Genomic DNA, 26,375 nt, shown 5'->3' with positions numbered 1-26,375 from the left:
CTGTGGTAAAAATTGCATTCAATATTCAAAAAATCGGTCGAAATCGAGGTAAGCGGATCAAAATCAGATCAAAATGTCAAATGATAACGAAGTATTTCATTTTGATTATGAGGTTTGCATTATCCTTAATAATGAGTGGATTTTAGTAGTCAAGAACATTGAAATGATCATGTTCGTTCTGGTTTTTATTACATAATACACGAACAGATGCCAACCTTCCTGATTTTTCAGGATTTCCCAGACTTTTTGATACGTTCTCAGACATCTTGACAAACACTCAATTTTGCCTGATTTTTCTGAAATACATTCTGATTTTTCCAGATTTTTGTACATTTTAGTTTATCGGAACGAAAATTATCCGTGAAAAATAAAGGGTGTGTCACATAAAATTGCATCACGGAAAAAACGCTGTAGAAAGTTAATTTTTAGGAATTATATCTTCAGCTCTCGCTTATAATTAGATAAGAGTGTATAGATCACGTTGGCCATGCTTCACTGTCAATTTTACGTAAATTTGGAAAAATGTCGTCGAACGAAAAAGAGCGTCGTGAATTAATCCTGTGCACTCATTTCGAGAATCCGGAGTTGTCACATCGGGACAACGGTAAGATGCTGGGAATCGTCCAATCCACGGTCAGCAGAGTACTAAAACGATACTTCGAGAACCTAACCATCGACCGGAAGGTGAAGAACGGCAAAAATGGATGCTCCGTCAGTGAAAAAGATCACAAGCGCGTAGTTAAGCAGTTTAGACGTGATCCGAGAAGTTCGGTCCGGGATGTCGCCAATAAGCTGAATTTGTCAAGTTCATTCGTCCAGCGGACCAAGCAGCGGGAGGGCCTGCTTACATACAAGGTTCAGAAGGCTCCTAACCGCGACGAAAGGCAAAACATGATGGGGAAGACGCGAACCCGGAAGCTGTACACCGAAATGCTGACGAAGCCGCATTGCCTGATAATGGACGACGAAACCTACGTCAAAGCGGACTTTCGTCAGCTGCCGGGCCTGCTGTTCTTCTCCGCAGAGGGCAATTCAGCGTTCCGGAGGAGATTCGCAAGCAGAAACTATCCAAGTTTGCCAAAAAGTACATGGTGTGGCAAGCGATCTGCTCTTGCGGAAAGCGGAGCGCCCCCTTCGTGATGACCGGCACGGTAAACGGGCAGGTTTACCTTTAGGAGTGCCTACAGAAGCGCTTACTACCACTATTGAAGCAGCACGAGGGCCCGACCATCTTCTGGCCGGATCTCGCTTCGTGTCACTATTCAAAGGACGTGTTGGAGTAGTACGAAGCCAACGGGGTCACCTTCGTGCCAAAGGAAATGAACCCGCCCAACGCGCCGAAGCTTCGCCCAATAGAGAAATATTGGGCGATTATGAAGCAGGCCCTCCGGAAGAACCCAAAAGTTGTCAAATCGGAGGCGGACTTCAAGAGAAAATGGATTTCTGTTCAAAAAAAACTACAACCTGACGTTGTACAGAACCTTATGGACGGGGTAAAGAGGAAGGTGCGAGCATACGGGCTTGGGCTCGAAGTATGAATAAAAAGAAAATGCCAAAAGTTGTTTAATAGTTTTTATTTTACTGTCTAAAATTTTCAAAAGGATCGGTCTACTGGGCGAATTTCTACAGCGTTTTTTCCGTGATGCAATTTGATGTGACACACCCTTTATAATGGAATCTCTGTCAATATTTTCTTGGGTGAAAATGATTTTGGCTGTCATAATAACTCTCCGGTCCGCACATGTATAATGCTTACATTGAATTAAATTCTCCTGATGCAAAGCTGTAGCAAACCTCATCGTACCTAATGATCATTAAAAATCGACTGAATAAGCTTTTCCCAAATAAGTGAATAAGTGAATATTCCGAATTATTATCACTACGTACAATTGTTTAGAGGCTTTTCAACAACATTACATTACCTTCTATAATGTGTATGAACAAGCAGTCGCTATGTTATTGATGAAGGAAAGCGTTTCAGAGTGTAATATTGCTCAAGAGAAACTTTTTGAATTCAAAGTCTAAGATTTTATTTAACATTTGCTCGTCAGATTCAAAGTAGAAAAAAACATGATGGGGAAACTATACTAAATATGGTCAGCATAAAAAATACGAAAAAAACAAACATGTTTTGGGTGGATAGAATCTTCAAGCTGTGTTCAAGATGACGAAAGATTGTAGAACAAAATAATAAGTATGTAGAATGTATAATAAATTTGAGTATATGTAAGTCTGTCTATAAAAATGATGCTTGTTTTTTACGAAGAATCGGCACGGACTTTTCGGATAACCTAAGATGAGTTATCCTGATTTCTTCTTGATTTTTATTTTTATTTCTCCTGATTTTTGAAAATTATAGTTGGCAACCCTGGGTAAGGGGGTCTCCATAGCCACATTGGTTGCGCGTTCGCTTAGTAAGCGATCGATCGTGAGTTCAAAACTCAGGGCCCTCATTGACCATCTTTGTGTTGTTACAGTATAGCTAAGTCCACGCAACAATCATCAGCGATGGAGATCGATCCACGGTCGAAATAAGATCGATTCATCCATACAACTGCTCTGCTCTGCCAGACACATCGGGCTACTGTTCTATAAATAACTCAACAATGATCAATCAACTGTCTCCGCTGTCCGGTGGTCCAACTGGATAATGGAAGAACAGAAAGAATACCCTTACGCCTAAATGGCTACTGTGTGAATGTACCATATGTAATGGTATAGAAGGAATACTGGCGAATGACAACTGTGTAATGTGCTAATTATAGATATGATAACCATGTGACATGTACACGATTAAAATTCGGCTCTGTTACAGCTAAAATGCTAATGAGCCTTAAATAAATAAATGGAATAAAAAAAAAAAAACTTGGGTACGAGTGAATTGATTTTTACTTTTCAGAAACCATCTATGCCTAAAAGAATTGCAAAAAAAATCTGAGTGATTTGGATCTTCAATCGTCATACTGGCGCGATTTTCCCCATTATGACTTGGTTTAGAAAATTGCATTTGAATATGAAAAAGGAATTTTCAACGTTTGTTTATGCTAACTCACTCGATAGCTCGATAGCTTTAAATGTATTGAAGTTTGCACAATTTGTAATTTTGTAATGCCCCAAAACTATTACGGCAAGAGCGACCTGAGTTGCATGAAATCTTGCAGTTTTGTACATATTTCTACTTTTTGAAACAAGACAAGGTTTTCGGTGCTAAAATGCTTTTAATTATAAAAGACATGAAATTATTGAATTACCAATTACAGCGTTTTCCATGATTTTTCATGCAGGTGCGTCTTACCATAAGTTCCCCTATGTGTTTTCTGCGCCTCTCCCTCTTCCATATTATCGTTCATTCGTGGAATATCCAGAAAGTGGCAGACGTTTTTGAATAGCACGGCTGTGGGTGGGTCTAGAGCCGCCAGCTTGATGTCAAAAGATTCCTACACTCAGTACGCATCAAGCTGTGCTAGTGCCGAATTTTGTTCCGACTTGCACTGAGATTACGCGAGTTCTAGAGCTTGCCACTCCATAATACATTGAAGATTTTCAGGCCTGAGCGGGTATCGAACCCGATTCCCCGGCATGATTGTGTGTGATGGCAGCTCCCCTTTAGAGAGGGTGATGATGTGTTGAACCACCGTAAAAACATTTATTGCACCCTAAAACCTCCACATGCCAACTTTGGTTTCATTTGCTTGACTAATTCTGGGGTAAGGCAGTAATTTGTGTTTCATTTGTATAGCAGACCCTCCCCCCTCCATAGAGGAGGGGGAGGGGTCTCGAACTATCATAAGAACCTTCTCCGATCCCAATTACCCCTACATATCAATTTTCATGTTGATCGGTTCAGTAGTTTCCGAGTCCATAAGAATGAGACAGACATACAGGCAGACAGACAACCAAACAGACAGACAGAAATCCATTTTTCTATATACAGATTTTTTTCGCTCAAGATTTGATTCAGTTAGAATTCATAATCACTGTTCATTTTATAGCAGCGGTCGTAGTAGGCGTATCTGAAATCTTTTGACTGCAAATTGTAAGTAAACCCTGTATCTTTCGACGGTGAAAATTTTCTGGTTTGTTGATCCGTTTTGTTTCGAAAAAGTTGTGCAGGATGGAAGCCGATAGAAGAAATTTGGCGGGGTCAGGTACTAAAATTGCGAGCTCGCTGAGAGTGGCTAAATTTACCGTGTATGATGTGCTGAAACGTTTCTGTTAACGATAAAAACTGTTGTTCGGATGGATCAGAGGACGCGTTGTAATGGACCTTACGATCGGAAGCTGATGCTGAAGGTATTGAGAACAATTAAGGCAAACCCAGAACTCTCGGACTACGACATCGTCAAAATACACAACTCTAACAAAAATTCCATCCGGAGAATCCGTTTGCGAGAATGTTATCGTAATGTCCGTGCCTGCAAGCAACTAAACAGAATGCTGAAGCAAAATCTGATGACCAAAAGACACGCTCGAAAGTTTTGACAAAGTATGAAGGATGTATGTTGATGGATGACAAAACATACGTGAAGATGGATTTTGGACATTTCCCAGGCCCAAAATTCTATAAGGCCACTTTCAGAGGAGATATTCTCAAAAAAATAAGTTCGTGTTCGGCAATAAATTTGCTAGGATGTTCTTGATTTGGAAGGGATAGGCAGCTGTAGACAGAAAGCCAAGGTTCTCGTCACACACAAGAAAATGGACTCGAAAATGTACAGAGAAGAGTGTCTGCAGAAACGTCTCCTTTCGTTTATTAAGGATTTGAAAAATCCGGTGAGTTTTGGCAAAATTTGGCAAGCTGCCATAACAGTGAAGACCTCAAAAAAGACCTCAATTCTCCCAATTGCCCCCAAATCCAACCAATCGAAAAATATAATACAACTAATTTTGTGATTCCGGATTCTAAATGATCTGAATCAAGCCTTAAAGCCGAGAAGCACTAAATAAAACTCCACGCGTCACCGTCGATATGTGTCTATGGTGGAGAAGCAAAAAAATGCTCATAAAAATATAAAACACCATAATCAAATGTTTGCCCAGGAAGGCGGTAATTCCCAGACAAATATGTTATTGAATATAATATTATAAATTCCTCTCCGGAGCCGGCGAATAAAGGCAGCGCAAGCTTTATTCCCGGAGCAGCGCTCACGCACGCACCAATTTATTACTAACGAATGCGTCCACACCCACCTTCCCATATACCCTCTTCCTCTTCAAGCATCGGTTAGCACACAACTGCAAGCGGTAAAGCTGAAAATGACTCCACAAAAAATATGGCAACAAATTAATTTCACGCTTTTGCATCCCATCCGTTTCCCTCCGGGCTCCGAAGGCTTTCAGCTCGTCTGCTCTCGCTACACGAGTCATGGTCGGGTTTTGCTGCTGCCCACAACCGCAAGCAAGCACTTTCCCCGTGCCAACCGTCGAGGTTTCCGTCCGTCATCGGTGACGTAAATATTTCGAGAGACTATAAACCAATGCCAGGGGCAGAGCCTGCGAGCGAATCATGTCACTGCTGAACGAACTCAACGGGGGGCGACGCCATGATTCCACAAGTGTCAATAACTGCTCGGATCGAAGTTGGCTTCCCTTAATGCGTTCATTTCTTGTCAATGCGTGACAGAACAGAAGAAAAAGAAGCGGAGGGGTGGGTGGCGCCATAAAAATAAACGCCGCAGTATTTCTCTTCGCTTTCCAAAAATAGCAGATGATGTCTGACAATAAACAAGCCTCAGAAAATTCATTAAAGATTCAGGATCAAATGTGCTGGCTGTTTCCAGCCGTTGAAGTCGTCAAAATGACGACGCCATAAATAATACAATGTTTACCACCGCTCATTTTGCGTCTTATTGAATGGTAAGTGCATAAGGATAGTAGAAAAAATTTGTCGAGTGCACTCGACATCATTCAGTGTCGCGCTGCATGCACACTTAGCGTTTCCTCGTGACGCGCGATCGACACCTGAAAGCAAACCAATCAATCGAATTTTGTATTTCACGTGAACAAACAAGCGAAACCCGCACAGATAAATGTGCACCATTCATTCGGATGTCGCACTCGCAATGCCAGCTCAGCGCCAGAAGCAAAATATATTTGCAATTCAATTTCCGGCAGCGAATGCATTTCGGAGGGAACGAAAAAACTCCATTTTATGGCACGAAAATGATAATCAAGCGAACCCAAGCAACTCAAACCGTCGTCACTGCCGCCGCATGTTATGAAAACGGTAACGACCTCTCGTGGCCCCCCTTTTTCGCGGAATCCGCGGAAGAAGCAACACTCATTTCAATCACTTGCCCCGTTGTTATCAGCAGCTCTCTTCCTAGACACTCTGGAAACCAAAGCGATCGCTTCAAAAGAATTCTTTAGAACGCTATTTTTTTTTATAAAGAAAAAAAGTAATCTATATTCATAAACTAGGATGTTCCATCTTCCGGGATACCGCATGGCTGATGCTTTCGAGCTTCTCAATCGCCACCGCAACGATCTCTCTTCGATTCGTGGAGTGTGGGGATAAAACCACGGAAAAGTCAACCCCACGTAAGAGGACGGACGTTTTCCCACAGAATGCAACCAACCTGAAACAATTTTTAATTTATGATAAGCTCTGCACAAACACACTCGCGCTTCTCGTTCCTTCCTTTCTCCCGCCAAGCAGTTGATGCCTGAGCTCGACGTGGCAGCGGAGAAAAAAAAATCATGCGGAACGCAGAGAATTCCTCCGTCTATTCCTACGTCAACCTTTGCGCGTTGGAATGAATCGTTGTTTATCCTCACACTCGATGTAGTTCAATCGAAGCAGGCGGCTAACAAGCGATGGCGATTTTTCATTGCACCGTCGGGACGGCGTTATAAGCCAGCACCACCCCGCCGATGATGATGCCAAATAGGTGTCAAGTGGATTTCCGTCGAGTGCATTCGCAGTGGTGGAAACATTGCGAAAACTAACGCTCTGTGCACAGTTGAAATGACAGACACGGATTTGAGAGCAGTGAGTCGAGTGATGATGGGTGGTTGTCATTCGAGTGGTTCAACGAGTTTTGGTTTCAACATTTTTGTTTTCGATTCGCACACTGAAAGCAAAACATAACACTACACACACACATTCGTTTGCATTCAATAAATTATGCAGAATGTGCAATAATTTGCGCCTTTGTTTGGACTGTATGCTCAATTACATTGATTACATTGATTTTCAAAAAATAAAAACAACATTTATCCAAGCTGCTGTCGATTGAGTGCAGTGTTGGTGTGGACAGTTTTGCGGTTTCCCAAGAACCAAGTAAATGTTCCTCGATTACAAAGTACACCCAAACTAGCGTTGGCTGAAAACATTTCGTCTTTGACAGAAATGATGCCATCTCGTGTGCTACAGTGTCGAATGCGCAAATATTGAGCTGTTTGAAAAGCTTAAAAATGGTTTGTATGTATGCGAGCAGACATCTCTTTCTGTTTTCTTTTCACATTTCATTTGGGATTGTGCCAAAAAAAAATATTCATATAACATCAATGGGGATCGAACCAATGTCCTGGAAAAAGGTAATGAAGATGGTCGAGTTTCGAGCGACATAGCATGCGCTGCCATAACTATTTCGCAAATAGTGACGTCAGTCGTTGTGTTTATCTTTGATTGACCACCACATCTATGTAAAAATGCTATTTTCAGGAAGTAATTTATCAATTAAAAACGTACATTTTTGTAGAGGTCCCACTAAATATGAAGCTAATGTGATAGCGTGAATTGAATATTTGTGAAATCACGTCGAAAAAGACGGGTAAAAGTGATATTTCCATTTTCACTCCCCCACGTTCATAGAAACAAACGAAGTTTTATTATTTTACCGTTATGAAGTTGATGTTTCGAAGGCTCTCAGTGTCGGTGTGTATGTTGTGAGATAATTAATCAAAATTTCACCGAAAATGTTACTGCTTTCGAGAACTAAGCATATGACTGCTCTCTGGACCTTTTTACCACATGAATAATCGAAATAAGCCACGATATAATTGTCATCTGTTAAAAACCAACCAGTTGAATGATTTCATGAGAATTTTGGCTCAAATTATCATGCAACCATAAGTGCTTTCAACATTGTTTTGTTTTTTCCATATACATTCCATATTGAATGCAAATAATTACGATACGATATTTGGTTTGCCAATACAGATACACTTCGCCTACTGCTCCACCTCTATATGTACTCATTGGGATCGAACCAAGGCCGGCTGGGATACACAGCTATTTCACACGACCACGCTATCCATATAGCTGCCAGTGCTGTTATATAGAAGCGTGATAATATTACACCTCATCATAAAATGAAGTTGGAAAGTGTTTTCTAAGAGGATAAAGAAGAACATGCACGAGAATATACGTTTCTATGTCTGGGCCGTGTGTTTGGCAAACTATACGAGAAGCTTTCATATGCTTTCATTTAAGTGTGTCTCCTGTTTCTGTCGCTCATATTGGCTCTAGCATATAGATATTAGGCTGTCAAAAAAGTCCTGCGGTATTTCCGCGAGGTGTCGATGTAAGCGGGTAGTTCTAGTTGTATTCATTGTATCGAGTCATACTATAGCTTGTTGGAAAGGTATTTTGCGCGCTATAATATAGTCCTTGACAGTGTTTTGTTTGGTTAAGTCGTTCGTGAGTTATAGTGTCGCAAATATGGAGCAAAATAAAGAGATAATCCGACATATTTTACAGTACTACTATGACAAAGTCAAAAATGCATCTCAAGCTGCCAATAATATTTGTGCAGTTTATGGACCCGATACAGTTTCCATTTCCACCGCACAACGATGGTTTCAACGTTTTCGTTCTGGTGTAGAGGTCGTCGAAGATGCGCCACGCTCCGGAAGGCCTGTCGTCGAAAATTGCGACAAAATCGCTGAATTAGCCGAGAAAGACCGCCATAGTAGCAGCCGTAGCATCGGCCAAGAGCTGGGGATAAGTCATCAAACCGTTATTAACCATTTGAAGAAGCTTTGATTCACAAAGATGCTCGATGTATGGGTGCCACACACGTTGACGCAAAAAAACATCTTTAACCGTATCGACGCATGTTAATCGCTGCTGAATCGCAACAAATTGGACCCGTTTCTGAAGCGGATGGTGACTGGCGATGAAAAGTGGGTCACTTACGACAACGTGAAGCGCAAACGGTCGTGGTCGAAGCCCGCTGAAGCGGCTCAGACGGTGGCCAAGCCCTCATTAACGACCAGGAAGGTTCTGCTGTGTGTTTGGTGGGATTGTCAAGGAATAATCTATTATGAGCTGCTTCCCTATGGCCAAACGCTCAATTCGGACCTGTACTGCCAACAACTGGACCGCTTGAAGGTAGCACTCATGAAGAAGAGGCCATCTTTGATAAACAGAGGCCGCATTGTCTTCCATCAGGACAACGCCAGGGCACACACTTCTTTGGTGACGCGCCAGAAGCTCCGGGAGCTCGGATGGGAGGTTCTTTTGCATCCGCCGTATAGTCCGGACCTTGCACCAAGTGACTACCACCTGTTTTTGTCCATGGCGAACGAGGTAGGTAGTCAGAAGTTAGCCACAAAAGAGGCCTGTGAAAATTGGCTATTCGAGTTTTTTGCCAATAAGGAAGCGAGCTTCTATAACAGGGGTATTATGAAGTTGGCATCTCGTTGCGAACAAGTCATCGAACAAAACGGCGCATATTTGACTTAAAACAGATGATTGTAACTAATTTTATGAACAAATGAAAATTCAAAAAAAAATACCGCAGGACTTTTTTGACAGCCTAATATATATAAATGGATTTCTGTCTGTCTGTCTGTCTGTCTGTCTGATTCTGATGGATTTGGAAACTACTGAACTGATCGACATAAAAATTGGTATGTGGGGGTTTTCGGGGACGGGGATGGTTTTCATGACAGTTTGAGACCCCTCCCCCGTCTCTAACAGGGGGAGGGGGGTGCTGTCATACAAATGAAACGCAAATTTCTACATTACTCGAGAATTAATTAAGCAAATGCAACCAAATTAGGCATCTGGAGGTGTTAGATGGCAATAAATGATGGTTAGATACTCCTCCCCCTCTCTTAGGGGGGGCTACCATACAAATGAAACACAAATTTCTACATTACTCGAGAATTAATCAAGCAAATGAAACGAAATTTGGCATGTGGAGGTTTTAAGGGGCAATAAATGTTTCTATGGTGGTTAGACACTCTACCCTCCTTTCTAAGGGAGGGCTGCCATACAAATGAAACACAAATTTCTGCATTTCTCGAGAATTAATCAAGCAAATGAAACCAAATTTGGCATATGGAGATTTTAGGGTGCAATAGATGTTTCTATGGTAGTTAGACACTCCACCCCCCTCTCTAAGGAGGGGGGGGGCTGCCGTACAAATGAAAGACAAATTTTTGCATTACTCGTGGTTGAAAAATCTTGAAAGAGAATTGTGTCTGAAAATAATCTGATATTATAATGATGAGTTTAGGTAGAAGTACTAGGAATTTTTCAGTAAAAGGTAAATTCTACGGAGTCGATGAGATCAATCAATGAACAGTTTTGCGGTTGGACTCATGAACTAGCGCTTAGTAAGAAAACGTGAATGTTTGAAGGTATTGATAACAAAAACAAATTTTGGGAGGGACGAAGCCCGGCAAAGCTAGTATATTATACAAATGATATACATGTAACATTTTCTGTTATTTTTCTGCTCATTTGATGTAATAAATCGGTATGCCGTAACATGTGCTAAAAAATAACTTAGGATGTAGCTCAGATAGGATATTTATAATGCCCTAACCCAGTTGTGGCCATCTAGAGGCCCAAACGTGGTTCATGCGGACCGCAGCCTGAATTTGAGAAAGAAAACTCATGAAGTGATTGACAAAGGACGTCTTTTCCATGAGAAATGGATCGAAGCGTGCTCTTTCATAATTTTCCATGAGAAATGGATCGAAGCGTGCATAAATCATTGTTTAATGAGAGTACACATATTTCTGATACAGCTCAATCAGCTATAATTGTTCGGGGCATATCCAAGGATTTTTAAGTCACGGAGGAATAACCATGATTCCCTCATATGGAAGAAACGACAAAAAGCATCGATATCTTCCATTTATTAGCGAAACCATTGACTTTAGGTAGAAGCGCTACGGAAAGGCTGAACGCTGAAACCAAATCACGACGACGAAAAAAGCAGAAAAGCTTTTGAACCGACTTAAGCATCCTCACACGAATGACCAGCCGCTTTCTCTGATGAGAACAACTATCTCGACCAGGAACTTGCTTCGCGTCATTCAGCATCATAGCTTCGAGTGAATTTTCAGAATCTGCATTCTGTTCGACAGTGCCACGGACAGTCACCTTTTTCCGGTCACCTCAACCGATGTTGGTCCTTTTGAGACATGCCGTGATGCCGTTTTAAATTGAGAAAGTGATCGTCTTCTGGAATGCTATCCTTGAACGGTATCTTGATGGAGTTTTTCGTTAAATACTGCTCCAGAGGAGATAATTTCTCCTTTTACTTAAACCATAGCCACACTTCTTCTTAGCTTAGATGCTGTTCTTGATTCCACTTTGGAAGGAATAGCAGTAGATCTTGTTGTTAGCAGTTCTGACTGCAAGCGCGCTCACGCCACGTAGTAAGTCTAGAATATGAATAAACAAAGTAGAAGGCATAGAAAGTTCTTATACCAACATACAAACAACTGAAAAATATATATATTTGAAAGCCATTTTTGTGCTGAATACCGGACAGAGCAGTTGAGAAAAGAAATTTCAAGTTAACAATCAACATAGGATCTCATTAGCTTTGGTAACACAAACGACAAATGAGGAATTAGACAGTAGACGAATAGAACTAAACGTAAGTTCTCATAAAATTGAAATGAAAAGGCTTTGAACTAACTATGTACAATACGCAAAACAGGTAAATTATAATCCCAATGAATTACACCAAGTATCCGTGTTTTTATTCCCGGGGCATTTTAATTGTGGAATTAAGCCTTCCCGGTCCGTTGATTACAAGTCAACACTTGTTCTTATGCTGCTCTTCGTGCCACTCAAGCCTCTGACGTACCGAAACAAAGTTGGTTTCGGTATGACGTAAAACCGTTCCGACTCCCCTTGTGTCATTGATTGATTCAGACCATAATGGACATGAAGTGCGGTTCACAAGTGGCAATTAGTCGATCTATACCTTTGTATCAACTTGCCCCGTTATATGCGTTTCAACCTATCCTGGCTGTTGAAAAGCAATGGGTAAGTGAAAAAAATAAAAAAATTTGAATGGTAAATATTTCCCTCGTAGATTTATCAACCGAAATTCACCTAGTCAACATCCACTAACTACCTAATGTGTTGTTAGAAATTATAAATTACAGGAAAACTGTTTTTGGGACGGATTAAGATGGCTACAAAAAGATCGAATTCAAACTTACGAACGACCAAAAACAAGCAATGTCATGGAGCGCGTTTAAAACGCTTCCATTTTCCGGTTATGGCAGTAAATTCGTGCATTTAGTGGATCTGTATCCTGTAGAAAAATCATGGCAAATGAAAATCTCCACCAAAAGTTACGTCTTCCGTTTTAACCAATAGTTGTTAACCCTGCACTTCAACTTCCGGTGTATCTTATAGCAGTATTCCATATTTACTGAGGCAGGCTGGTTCAATAGAAGAAAAGTAGTGCAACGAACTGTTAACCTTCGTAAAGAAATTGCAGAAGTCATGGAAAGTAAGAGAAAACCGGCTGATAAATTAAAAAACGAGGAGTGGATGGCAGATCAAGATCAAACGGACATGCTGAGCCAAAACGGAAGATTTGAACTTGGGCTTGCCTCCACGTTGCAAGCCCAAGTTCAAATCTTTCGTTGGATTACAACACAAGCAACCAGATCAAAAACTCAAAACAAACTCAATTTCGAAATACAAGTGGTAAATTTTAATTTTACCCATTTTTTGACACTGAATTTTCTAAGTACATCGCCTGGAATGCGTCAACATTTATGTTAATTGTCGATAACATAAATGTTGACGCATTCCAGGCGGTGTAGGTCAATCGTTCCCGCAGATTTGGGGACTTCAAAGCACATCGGAAAAAAATGGCAAACATGCTCTATTTCCACAAACATTTGTGAGCAATTGTTTCCATCATGAAACAAGTGAAATCAATGTCAAGAATTAAAATATCTGATGATTATCCGGAATACTCGTTTCTCATAGTAATCTCTAACATTCAAGCTGATCAAGATGAACTGGCTCAAGAAAAGGCGTCTAAGTGAAATCGAAACGGCGTTGAAGTATGTTTGTATTTCACGATTTCCTATATTGAAACAAACTAAAAAATATTGTAGAAGTATTAAAAGACTGAAAGAACACTCAATTAAATTGGAATACCGCGATTACATTTTTTGGTATACACATAAGTTCTGTCAGTGAAAACTCAACTGCTGTCAGCAGAGAGAAGTGAAGCGAAAAAGGTGATAACACTGCAGTCGTGTAGTGTGATGTTCGTCATTCACTCTCACTAAGTTTCGCGGCCCTATCAACATTTGTTCGGCTACCTAGCAACGATGAAATTCGGTCTGTACGAGAAACGTGTTTCAACTGTCGCGTTATTTATGTGCGGGTAGACGTTCAAACACATCTACGAGCTGTTTTTCATGAAGGAGATTGGGGATAATTTCCAATAATTTTGCTTAAAAAGGTTCATTTTAGATACTCATATATCATATATACAGGTAAACTTCGATATAACGTACATTTCACTTTCAAAATTGTACGTTGTATCGAATTGTACGTTATATCGAAGCATAATAAAGTACCCACAAACGTAGTCTATAATACATTATTGTGTTGCTGTTTTAGTAAAGTTAATGAATAACTTCAATCAGAAGACGAAGCCAGCCTTTCTCATGATGTTTCCCTTCGTAGTGTTGATTAAATCTTGATTCATTTAGAATCCGGAATCACAAAATCAGCTGTATTTCGGGATTGATTGAAGGTACACAACTGTTTTAGCATCACAATACATATAATTCATTGTTCTATCAGGAAAAAAAAATTGATTTTTTTTTCCTTTACACTTTGGAAATGTGTACGTTATATCGAAGTAAAATGTACGTTATATCGAGTGACGTTATATCGAGGGTACGTTATAACGAGGGTATGTTATATCGAAGTTTCCCTGTACTTGCGTACGGTGTCACAGATTGTGCGGAATCTCTGCAACATTGCTATGGTGTATTTTTATTGGTATTTATTCCAAGAAAAACATATAATGGAATAAAAAAAAACTCCAGAAAATTATTATTCTTCAGCTTCATTCAGTTTTAATAGCCATTTAATTCAGCCTCCACAAAACAAAATTGATGATTTTTGGCCTGTGAGACCGTATGCGCGAGTATAGGAGGGTTAAGGCAGTTTATATAATTTTAAAGCTACCGAAACGAATGTTTTTGTTCATCCTAAAAACACTGTAATGCAACACATCATCTTTTGAAATTAACTCTTAGTCCAAAAGATGAGCTACTGCTCGAGCTACTTTATTCATTAGGAACCTTGTCCCGAAATTAATTTAGTTATCTCCGTGAATAAAAACTGTAAAATATATTTTGGCGCCCGGTGCAAGGGCGAAAGTTTTGCGCAGATTTGTACAGTGTGATTAGCTGAGTTCACCAATAGATCAATAACGTATCGCAGAACGTATTACGCACACATATCCCGAAATTAACTCCGGATTTGTTTGAATGTAGCGCGCGAGTGTGAGTGAAAACAAAAATGTTGCGCTTGGTGCTATGAACCCCTGGGAAGAACAAAGCGAATGCATAGAATAATCGGTTCTAGTTTTCAAAAATTCGATCTATTCAACGAACAAATCTCAGAGAAATGCCATATGTATTTCAAATGGAGAGTCCTCGAGCGTTCGTTTAGTAATTGGATTGGATGTGCAACTCTAATAGTAGACATCGGAGAATGATTTATTCTATACTATTCGGCTATCGCAATGAGTTGCCAACGGGTGGAGCTTTTGTTGTAATATTTCCTTCTACGCTTCGTTTTCGGCTTCGCAATGGTAGTGACATATGAATCTTGCGCCTCGTTATTGCATTACTTGCCCGTTTTTTAATTTTTTAAGTAGAATAGCACACAAACGGAAAGAACGAATGTAATTGCTTTCAATTTTAATTAATCAAACCACTCACGGAGTAGGGAATTGTAATGTTCAGAATATTAAACAAATCTTATAGAATTTACAAATCGATTGGGAGACAAATCATTAAAACTCGCACAAAATTACAGTAAAAGTTGACATGAAATTTGCGCAATGTGTTCACAATCGAACATGAACCTATCTAATAATAATTCAACAATTTGGTTATTTTATTTCATTTATTAGCACTCCATGGTATGGATGAAATCTGTTAATAAATAGCACCCTTAGTACACCTTTTATTGAAACATCTAGTATCTAGTGAATGAAGATGAGCCGCGCTGTAAATTTTGTAGAGTGTTTAAGTGCTTCAAATCTTTGGAAACGAGTATTCTGTCCATCGATTTACAAACATTCGAGAAACTAAGTCGAGGGTTAATTCTAATCACTTTGTTTCTGCCTCTCGTCGTCGAAACACGTAGCCGATTTCAAGCAAAAACAACATTTCTATCACGCTCTGGACTCAATTTACCGAATGCAATAAATCGGTCATCTAAGCATCACAGCCAAATAAATCTGTGGGAGAGATATACTCGGAACACATTATCATAATTGTGTTCAGGCCGGCAATAATGGCTAACCTCCGCCCAATGCGGTCGAACCCTAACGACATCACTTGAAAGCAGTTTGAAAGAGTTCGTCACGCTAGATTTGGAGCGCGGTTTGCGGAACATTAACCGAGCGTTGAATCGTTTGTAAGCATTCGGACGAACATTTCCAGTGAGTTAGTGGTTCTTTCTCGAGCCGAGATCAGTTGTCTTTCTAGCGAAGTTTGGGCCCCAAAACACAGAAAGGTTTTTTTTGTGATAGCACTAACCTGAATTGTGATAGCCACAGTACAGAAAGCTCCTAGAATACGATTTCCAGAGAACCCAAATCTATTAAACTGGAGAAAATAGCGGTCGAGCAATTTCATCTTTTTTATTGGAAGTGAAAATCAATTCACATACAATGTTTACGCAATATTTTATGAAACTCGTACGTTGAAATAAACTGTCAATATGGTTCAACAAAATTAGTCCAATCCATCAAAATTTGCTTTTCTAATACCGCAACCAAACGCTTACTTAATAAAGGCGAAAAACAGAATGAACATTCCCACAAAGTCAAAAATCAATTTCATCCTTGCTAAATGTCTTTTTACTCCTGCTTCGGGGTTGTTTCCTAATCTCATCAGCGCAGTATTCACTCCCCCAACCCGTTACAAGTCGTTGATAATCGGTTAAAGCGTTGTGGAGCATCGTGGCGGAGAGCATTTCATGACTTCGCCACTTCAAACAAATTAACAAACAAGATTTTACTGCCAAAGTTTCTCGGGGAAATATAAAATGACAAAGATTGCGGGCGGAAAACGAGCCAACCGGCTTTCTTATGGGCCCTTTAAAAGCTATAAATTAACATGTGTACAGCTCTCTTTATCGCCGAAAACATCCTCTTCAGGATTTTCCCGACGAAACAGTTGTCAATATTTTCTCGCGACAGACAGTTCCCCAAAAAAAAAACCGAAAAACAACGACAGCAAAAAAAATAATATCCGCTGCCAACTTTTCCTCTCGACTTTAGAACCGGAACCGGCGTGTGTTTCCGCGCAGGCAAATGGCATGCGGGAGCGCGGCCGGAACGAGAAATTATAGCGCTGCGTGCATATCAAGAAACCGGCTGCCGTGAGAAAAGGAACTTTATGACTGATAATAAGCATAAAGTTCTCCAGCCGACACGGTTTCGCGCACTTTTCGTGCATCGTATTTTACAGCGCGCAGAATTTTGGGTTGGCGAATAACACATCTAACATGGGTGAAGTTGTTCGTGCCACCTTTTTGCCGTTCAGTCCCTGCCATTTGTACATGTGCTATTGTCATTATCTAAGTTTTAAGTACATTCCATTCGGTGGTTACGGCTAACGAGGAGCGAAGGATTTCCCACCGCAAGCGTTGGGAATGTTGTCGTAAGTGAGATGATAATTTTGCTCAGTGTTTCTCTATCGAAAATAAAAGTCATGTGTTTCTCTATCGAAAATTAAACACCTCTAAAAGCATAGTAGGCTGTGTGGGCTTTCAGCTGACAACACAGACATGTCAAACGTAAATAGTTGTTTCGAGATTGATTCAAGCTCGCGAAACTCTGGTCATCTAATCCAAATCACGCCGAACGAACTTTGAAAAACTAAACCTAACACTGGCTTATCATACGAGGTGAGTTCAATCAATCAGTAGTTTTTTTTCTTTCTCTGCTTGACTGTCAGAGAAATACAAAAAAACAGAGCGAGACAGACAAAAAAATGTGCCGAAGAAAGAAGGAAAGACGAAACTTTCATCCCGCAAAGGTTTCTTCTGGCTTATGTTATTACATTTTGATTTCTTTCCGAGATGAAGACGTCTTTCACGAAATTACATTTCACTGATGGTATTATTGGGTCGGATGTTGAGAATTTGAGAGTGCAGAGAAGAAGCCGTGTAGCGACGACGACTTTCTATGACCAAGATATGTGTTGCGGCAAAGAGCAAGAGTCGAAATTGAACTTCCGTCTGAAACACAATTGTCTACTTTGTTGGATACATCTATCCTTGCCAGGGTCAAACGTGAATTGTGCTTTATAAGACTACTGTTTTTCTCAATTTTTTAGACTTAATTATCTCTTTGAGTTAAATTATTTGTATTCTAGGTCAACTTATGTTAGTCTAAATAGAACAAAATTTAAAGTGATACGAAATGTTTTCCTTTCAATTATTGACCTTTTCCAGACACTGAGTATTTTACACGAACGGAATAAATTCAGTTTCGACTCAAGTTTAATTTTTAAAAACAGCTTTCACATTTCATCATTTACCGTTTTGTCTCATATTCCGAACAGTCTTAAATTCCGAACGCTTCATTTTTAAATGTGAATATATCCAGACATTCATTGGGGTATTGGCTAGATTTTAACATCATTCACAGGTATCGATACCGCCTATAATTTATAATTATTAACATTTGCAGAAAAGTGACAGTCAAAACCAAAGATAAAATGTTAGCGTTAGCAAATTTCGTTAAATAAAACAAGCATCGTTAATTTTTCAGTTTTTGTACTTGTTTCAACTATTTTGTTTGTCTTTTTTCATGTTAAGTGCTAGAAAAGGTATGAAATTCGGCTCTGTTACAGCTAAAATGCTAATGAGCCTAAAATAAACAAAAGGGATAAAAAATTAAAAAAATGTTATAAATAATTGAATAATGAAAACCTTAACATTCTTCAAGTTATAGGCTTCATTTTAACACCATTTACAGGTATCAATGCAGCCTAGTATTTAGATTATCAAGCATTTGCAAAAAAGTGACAATCAAAAGCAACGATAAAATGTTGGCGTTAGCGAATTTCGTAAAATACAAGCATCGTTAATTTTTCAGTTTTTGTAGTTTTTTCAACTATTTTGTATGTTGTTTTCATGTTAAGTGCTAGAAATGGTAGGAATCTACAATAAATGGATGAAATAAAATGATATTTTATACATAAATCTTCAATCAAATTAGTGTTCGGAATATGAATGAAGTTTCTACGCATGATTCAAATTGCGAACACTTCATTTTTAAATGTGAATTTACTGAACTTTTAATGTTGATTGAATAATCAAAACCCTGACATTCTTTAAGTTATAGACTTCATTCTAACATCATTTACAGGTATCGATACCGATATAGCGCCCTTGGTCCCGAAACTATAAGAAAACCATGTAAACTATAAGAAACAAATACAATCAATAATCACAAAAGCAAAATCCAATTTTTTTTGCGAGCATAATTTTTTTCCAAAAAAGACTAGCTAACTTACTTTGGTTTGATATATCGATCATGTAAATCGGTGCAGTAGTTTAAAAGTTATTATTTTTTTTCAAATGCATTTTTGCTGTTCGGAATTTGAGACAAAAGTATTCGGAATATGAGTCAGTGACAAAAATGGTGTTCGGTATTTGAGACAAATGTGATTAGTGTAATTCTTTTTTAGTGTAATGTTTTTTCACCATGAAAACATATTTGTAAATCAATTTTTTTGTAGTCAAATGAAAAAGAAGGTTCTATTGTATCCTAAAATCAAATGAATTTCGCGAAAAAGTACCATTTTGAGTAATGAGACACTGTTTAAATGCCATCAAAGCTTAAGTGTTCGGAATTTGAGACAAAACGGTACTTTATTTGAAAAGTTATAGCTCGGAAACTATTGGGTTGTACGGATAAAATTCCCTCGATCGAATTGTTCGTAATTAGGAATTAAAAGAGAAAAAAAAACATTTATTTAGAATTTTTTGTCCAGAATTTCTGAATCTATTAAAAACAACTTTTAGTGATTTTTCAAAATCTCAATTATTTACAAAAACGACGAAGTAAGATAATTCAAGTGGTCATTTCAAATCATTAAACTAATATTTTTAAACTTACTAAAGCATCCTTCTCTTCACATACCTCAAATTTCAAATTTCAGTAATTTTGATAATTTACGAAAATACGCCATTTTTCTAATGTGTGTGATTTGAAAAGAAAAAAAAAACATAAGAATCAAATTATTTCACCATCACTAGTTTATAGGAATAGTTGAGATTTGAAAAGTTCATTCAAAGATTAGAGACAGTCGTCCGAAAAACACTTACACATGTCCACGCGATGTGAAAATTCCATGTTTTTGTTTGAATTCAAACATGATTCTCGCTAGTGTTGAGTGTCTATCCCCAACACGAACAATGATACACAAACATAGACATGTGAAAACAAACACGATGTTTATAATTCAAGAACATCATGAACAAACATATCACCCGATGTCGCAGTATTCATTGCTTTCGTTTCGTTTCTTTTCATACACGGAAAGAAATTATTCATCCCAAGACATTTCTTCGTAGAATACTTTTTCACAGAAACGAACTTGAAATTTAGTTCGCATTTCAAAAATTGCACGAACTAAGAGGCTATAAGTTCATGCACCAAAATATATATTTTTATTAAGGCTCATATGGCGTCAGCCTAACGGGGCCGGGAGTTCAATATTTTGACAATGTTTGCTTACAACTATGTTAGTAATATGTAACCGATTACTCGCTGTTGGCTCGGGGTTAGTATTACAAGTGTTCTCATAATTGGGATGTTGCAGTCTTCAGTGCTCTGTACGTGTGCCCGACATGGGATACTTCCTATTGGGATGCAGCTGACCGTTAACCCGCAACGACCCCCTAGTCTGCACCCCATATCTAGCGTGGTGCGTCTTTTTCGACTCGAGGAATCCAGGATAGAATGATCACTAGCCGGCGCAATCATCAGCTCGTGTAGAGTTGTCATGAGCGATACAACCTTTGGCTCTTGTTGAATCATCAGTGGACTGCACAACCTTCGGCCCGTGTATCTGTAAAGAGTGTGTGTATGTATTGCCGCGACTACGTAAAAGTTTATAGATCGTTCATGCACATTTTGCAAGTCTGATTAAATAATCCTTGGTTTCGTTCAAAGAAAACATTCTCTGAATAGAAAGAAGCTTTCTATTTTGTTTTGCGTGCATGTTGGCAATTAAAGTCTGGGGAGCCGACTGCATAGCGGGCGACGTCGTACAAATGCTGACCAAAAAAATAAATACCCAAAAATTAGTTTTAGATGCAACCTTCAGCGGCACACAGCAGAACCAGCAGAGAAATTTCAGCGGCTAAAACACACCATTAATTTCTCGATGTTATCACAAACTGAATGAAGGAAAAAACTAAAAGCTACACTTACACTGCAATACATATGCTATGTGTGCATGCGATTGCATCATCCTTTCTTCTCCTCTTCTCCACTCGTTTTATAGCTCGGGTCGCGATCGTCGCGAACAAGCAGTATTGGCCATTTGTATTCAAAGATCCAGCCAAAATTGTTGCTCCCGTGGTCGAGTGGTTAGCGTCACGCCTAACATGTCACTGCTGAATAATTCAATGTTAGTACTTGTTCAAATAGCTAATAATAGCGAATGTTACATGAATTCAATATATAAATTGATGCGTGCACTAAATAATGATATCAAATGTGAAAAACTCTCATATCAATCGATATTTATTTTGTTCAGAACAGAAAAAGAGGTTTATTTTATTTGCCCAATATTTTTGATGAAGCACCCATTGTCATGAAAGAAAAGCATTTTTTCCATGTCAACATACTAACACACCACGCGTTGAGTGGTGGTGGTGTGGTGTTCGATTCGCTTCTTCTACTCTACGCACTGCCGGTGCTTGGGGTGAAAATGCAAGAGAAACTGTACACCATGTTCGAACATCATGTGAAACATTGGGATTAAACATCGTATGTCCAAACATACCACGAATACAAACATGTCACATTTTCTAACATAGATACGAAAAAATCATGTTTGTACTCAAACACAAAACTGTGAACAGCAGCGTGGACATGTTTATTCCGGACGCAGTGTTTTTTGTGAAACATGGAAGACTGATTAGAGATGTTTGACGTAGGATTACGTCTTCTGGGAACATACTGGATGTAAATATTGGAAAACGAAAATCGATTGCATTGTGAAAATTATTCAATTTAAAATGCTTATTGCTCAGTCATTTCATGGACGGATCGATGAGCGTCACTCGATTTTGGCACATCATAATCATTTTTTACAATAAATAAAATAATATACGTCATGAAACTAACAATTGATAAATCTTAACCGCTATCCAAACGGAAATACCGCGTTCTAAATGATTAAAGTCGCAGATACAAGCTTCCTCTTGTACTCACAATTAGAGTAGTGCGGGGCAAAAGTGCGCATTGCCCTTTTAAAACAAACGAGCCTAAAAATTTGACACATTATTACACCAACAGCTCACACATACAAATAAGATACGTTTCGTGAAAGTGGCAAGAAGTTATGAGGTAAGAAGAGTTTCGCGTTGTTTTGATCTATTTTTTCAATTTTGAGGATGACGCTTCAGTTACCTTAAATAACTGGAAAGCTCGAAACTGCATTGTCAGGGAAACCTTCATTCTATAGTAGATAATAGTGCGTATTCGTTTTTGTGAAAAAGTTCAAGAGCTTTTTTTTAGCAATTCGATTAGTTGAAAAATTGGGTTATATCTGTGATATAACCGCAAGGTAGACGTAGGACTACCGTTGGCTCGGTAATCATTTGCTTGAAATTGCATCTAAATCAATTCATAATTAATTAATTAATGAATATTTTGAAAGATTGCTGAAAGCTTTTTTATTTTTAGTGGGTAGATGAGTATAAGTATGGAATTGTTATTAACATAAAATTCGACTCTTTCGAACTTGTTTATGGTCCCGAAACGAACCGATGAAATTTGAGTGGCCTTGTAAAAGCAACTAAAGATGTTTGATACGTGATCCAATTTTGTTTTCGTGAGAATAACACGAGATTTTTCATGATCACTCCATGCGCAGATTAGAAACTTAGGGCGCCATTTCATACTGAGAACGAAATAAAGTCTATATAACCTTGCATTACATTTATTTCGTTTTTATCGTGATGTGGCAATTTTTCATGACTGTTCCATGCGAAAGCAGAACAAAAACTGATGCTATTGGATTGCATCACGGGAACACCAAGTCGAATGCAGAAATGGGTGCGAATATTCGCATTCGCATTCACACGCAAACAATTTTTCACAACTGTTCCACGCGAAAGCAGAACAGAAACTGATGCGAGTAAACGTACTCACGCCTTGCATGTGTAGGCTATGGTTTCTCAAAACCAATGCAAGTGAACAAAAGAAATCACAGCTTGCATGTATTCGCTATGACGGTTTCTCCAGATGCCTAGATTTTGCGTCCGTGTTCGAGAACACTTTGCAATCACCAATCATCATCAATGAGTAGATTGTTATGACTTCAATAGCTTGCTTTCAAAGCAATTCTTTGGACCAATAAGTGACAATCATATAACTCGTTGACATTTTACATTTAGGATGAAGTGATTGCTATACCACTCCATTCAACCGGTAGAGAGATATTCACGTTCAAAACCTGACAGTCCAGCGTCCCTCTCTCGCTTTCGAAACTCTGAACTTACACCCCGGTACAGAAAACAAAAAAAAATGGCTACCGTTACGTCAAGTTTTCCATTCAATGTTGAATTCCTGTTTGATGATTCTAATTTATTCGCTTCTCTCAGTAAATAATCATTTTCCTCTTTATTTATATTCACGTATTCACGACCGAAGCCACCATTTGCCTCAGAACAAAAGCCTTCGATCATTCCGATTAGCATAGATTTGCGTAATAGGGCATTTTCGATTTTCGCTATGCATTCACTTTTGTTGGGCCTATTAACTGCTTTTGTATTAACCGCCACAGTCTGTCAACTGGCGAATCATGATGGAGTCGCGCTGTTCCTGGAACTGTAACGAATTCACGATGCTCGACTGTAGAATTTTGATTCAGCCAAGAGCTTGATTTCCATAATTTTCGCAGAAGCGAAGCGTATCCGAGCTGCCGTTCGTCCCAAATCCGTACCTGTCGAAGTCTTGGCAAGCAGAACACGGCTCCCTTGAACTGAGCGGACATCTGAAACGGCTTGACAACAGCATGAAAGATTTTTGGTGCTTCCATACGACCGAACATGAGACGCCGTACGTAACATGTGTTCCGTTTGTCTGACAGCGATGACAACACAGAAGCACGATGTCCCCGATGGGCCAAACATATCGAGTATTGATTCCTGTCCTCCAGATTGACGGTGGACATACATCCGCCCACTTTCCTGGCGTTGCTGTCAGTAAATGGCATTTCTTGGCGGTGGTAAAGTTCTAGGCATAGATGTTGCAATTTGTTGAATAAATTGCTAAGGCACAGAAGCATTCGCTCACACATTCCGCCATAACAAAGCGAGCATTTATTTGTTCTGTTATCACTTCCCAAAACCGACCCGACTGCAGTGTGCATACTTCCGACATATTTAAGATACTCCGTGCTCGGGCTGCTTCTTATGGATTCCATAAACTGTGAATGAATAATAAATAAGTATGTAAATGATTCATGCTTTTACTGTTCCACTTCCAGTCCTCGGTCAATCTGTGGCCGAGTGTGGAAGAGTGACAGCAACTGCAGAAGCAGCGACAGCAGCAGCACTTTCCTCAGGCATTTGCTCCCATTGAAAGGATTATGCCATTTCAATCAAGTTTCGGGCGGTTACATCCCTCGCTCGGTCAGCCCACCACCTGTCTTTTGCCGGCGAAGCCACGAAATGGTTCCGTACATATTTTGGAAATGTCACCAGGTGGTGCCCGAACTCTTTCATCTTCCATTCCTCCCACAACCACACACACACATGCACATGTGAATGAACAGTATTTTGCCTTTGGAACCGGTTGAATGGATAAGCGAATGGGGTGAGCGAGTGAAAAGATTTTCCGACTGTCAAAGCACGAAAAAAGCGTGTAATATCGTCCGAAAAGTGAAAGGCGCTGCTGCGATGCTGCAGCGTGGACGAGACGTATGAGACGGCGGCGAAGGAAGGATTTTCCTTTCGCAACCTCCGGGCGTCAGGCATGGATTTTATGGGATTACGAGCACTGGAGCAAGCTTCACCCTGCCCCGTTTCCTCCTCCCATCAAAGGCCATCCAATACAAGCACCGTGAGCACGACCCCATGGAAGTACTGTTTGATGACATTTATGGCCACATCCCCGGGCCGTCAATGTGTATGGCCTGCGTGGTTGAGGCGAGTTGAAGCAGTTGTTGTTTGCGAAGTTTGCGGTGGCTTAGGAAGCTTTTGATTCAGAGCGGGATAAGAAGCCGAAATGAGAAGGTAATCTTATAAGCTTGTGGGCACAGTTTGGCCGAGGAAACTGCGATAATCGAAGTTTAGACGTGATGTGGGGGAACACAGACATATTCAACAGTAACGGAATCTTTCTATTTATAAAAATCTCGTGTCACGGTGTTTGTGGTCGAACTTCTCCGAACCGGCTCGACCGATTTTGATGAAATTATGCACACAAAATTTGGTAGGTATGAGAATAGGTCTTCGATTACCATATATTTAATAACCGATTAGTGTTGACCTATGCACAAAAAAATCAGTACAATATTTTCGTATCCAATATTGGATGCATAAAACCTTGTGCCTCCAACGTAACGCTCTCGTTTTCGAAGTTCCCCAAATATTCATTTATTCACTCTTTCAAAATGGATCCAGATTCAACTTCAAACAAATGATCACTAAATCAACGATAGTCCTACGTCACCCTTGCGGTTATACCATAGATATAACCGACTTCCTGTTTTGAATATCTTTTTTGCCTAAATTAGGCTTTAACCCTTATGAGGCCGTGGCAACTATATTGCCACCCACGAAAAATATGTTTTTCGCTGCACTTGGAATATTTATTATTCCAATATTTTACTTGAGCTTGAGCTTGAGCTTGGGTAGACTGTACAATTCGTAGTTGCTCTCCGTGATTGACCTGAACCAACCAAATTGCACAAGGAACACACAGAATGACGCTTGGGACTAGCAAATCATTCTCGTTGTGCAATTCTCGGTGATTCGAGTATTATTCCAATATTTTACTTAACCAAAAACTGCTAAAGTTATCTAGCAGTACTTAATTTTTTTGGGCTTCTAAAATGTACGATATAATTTGGGAGTCATTTTTATGTAACAAAACCACGATTTTAGAGCGCCGGCAGAAAATTCTATATAAATTCGTTGAAAATGAAACAATTTTTTCACTGTAAACTTACTATTTGACGAAATATTCAAATTTTTCTTTGAAACTCTATATAAAAAAGTTTTTGTTTTTCGCTGCACTAGAAATATTGTGATTCGCTGAAATTTCATTTCAATTGCGATGCATTTAAAAATTTGGTTTCGATTTGTATAACCAAAGGCGCAAGAAAGCTAATTTACAAGGCAGCGGCAAACAGTGTTTTTGAGGTTAACGGGTAGTGGCAACTATATTGCCACCAATTTTTCCAACCTTTACAATTAACAAATTTTTTCAAAGGTGAATATGTGTTATTTGTCATGTAAGAATTATGTTCTCTGAAGTTGAAGTCAATTCGTTGCCTAGTTTCCACGGCCTTATAAAGGGTGAAACCATACATATAACCTCAAATTGAATTTTTGAAGAATTTTAGCTTTAGGTGGTCGATGATATTACTTAATTCTTCTCCTTGAATGGCGTTAACGTTCCCTGTGAAACTTTTGCCGTCTC

At 39.3% G+C, this 26,375-nt stretch overlaps 1 protein-coding gene across 2 annotated transcripts in view; it reads right to left on the bottom strand.

Annotated features, from left to right (window-relative positions):
* Nucleotides 1–26,375, bottom strand: part of LOC129762865 (uncharacterized) — a 343,596-nt gene that overhangs the window by 194,913 nt on the left and 122,308 nt on the right. The gene's annotated exons all lie outside the window — the stretch shown is intronic.

Source organism: Toxorhynchites rutilus, chromosome 1, assembly GCF_029784135.1.
Source record: "Toxorhynchites rutilus septentrionalis strain SRP chromosome 1, ASM2978413v1, whole genome shotgun sequence".
In the NCBI taxonomy this organism is placed as follows: Eukaryota; Metazoa; Arthropoda; class Insecta; order Diptera; family Culicidae; genus Toxorhynchites; species Toxorhynchites rutilus.
Note: the sequence above shows the minus strand (reverse complement) of the source record. Positions and strands in the feature narration are given on the sequence as shown.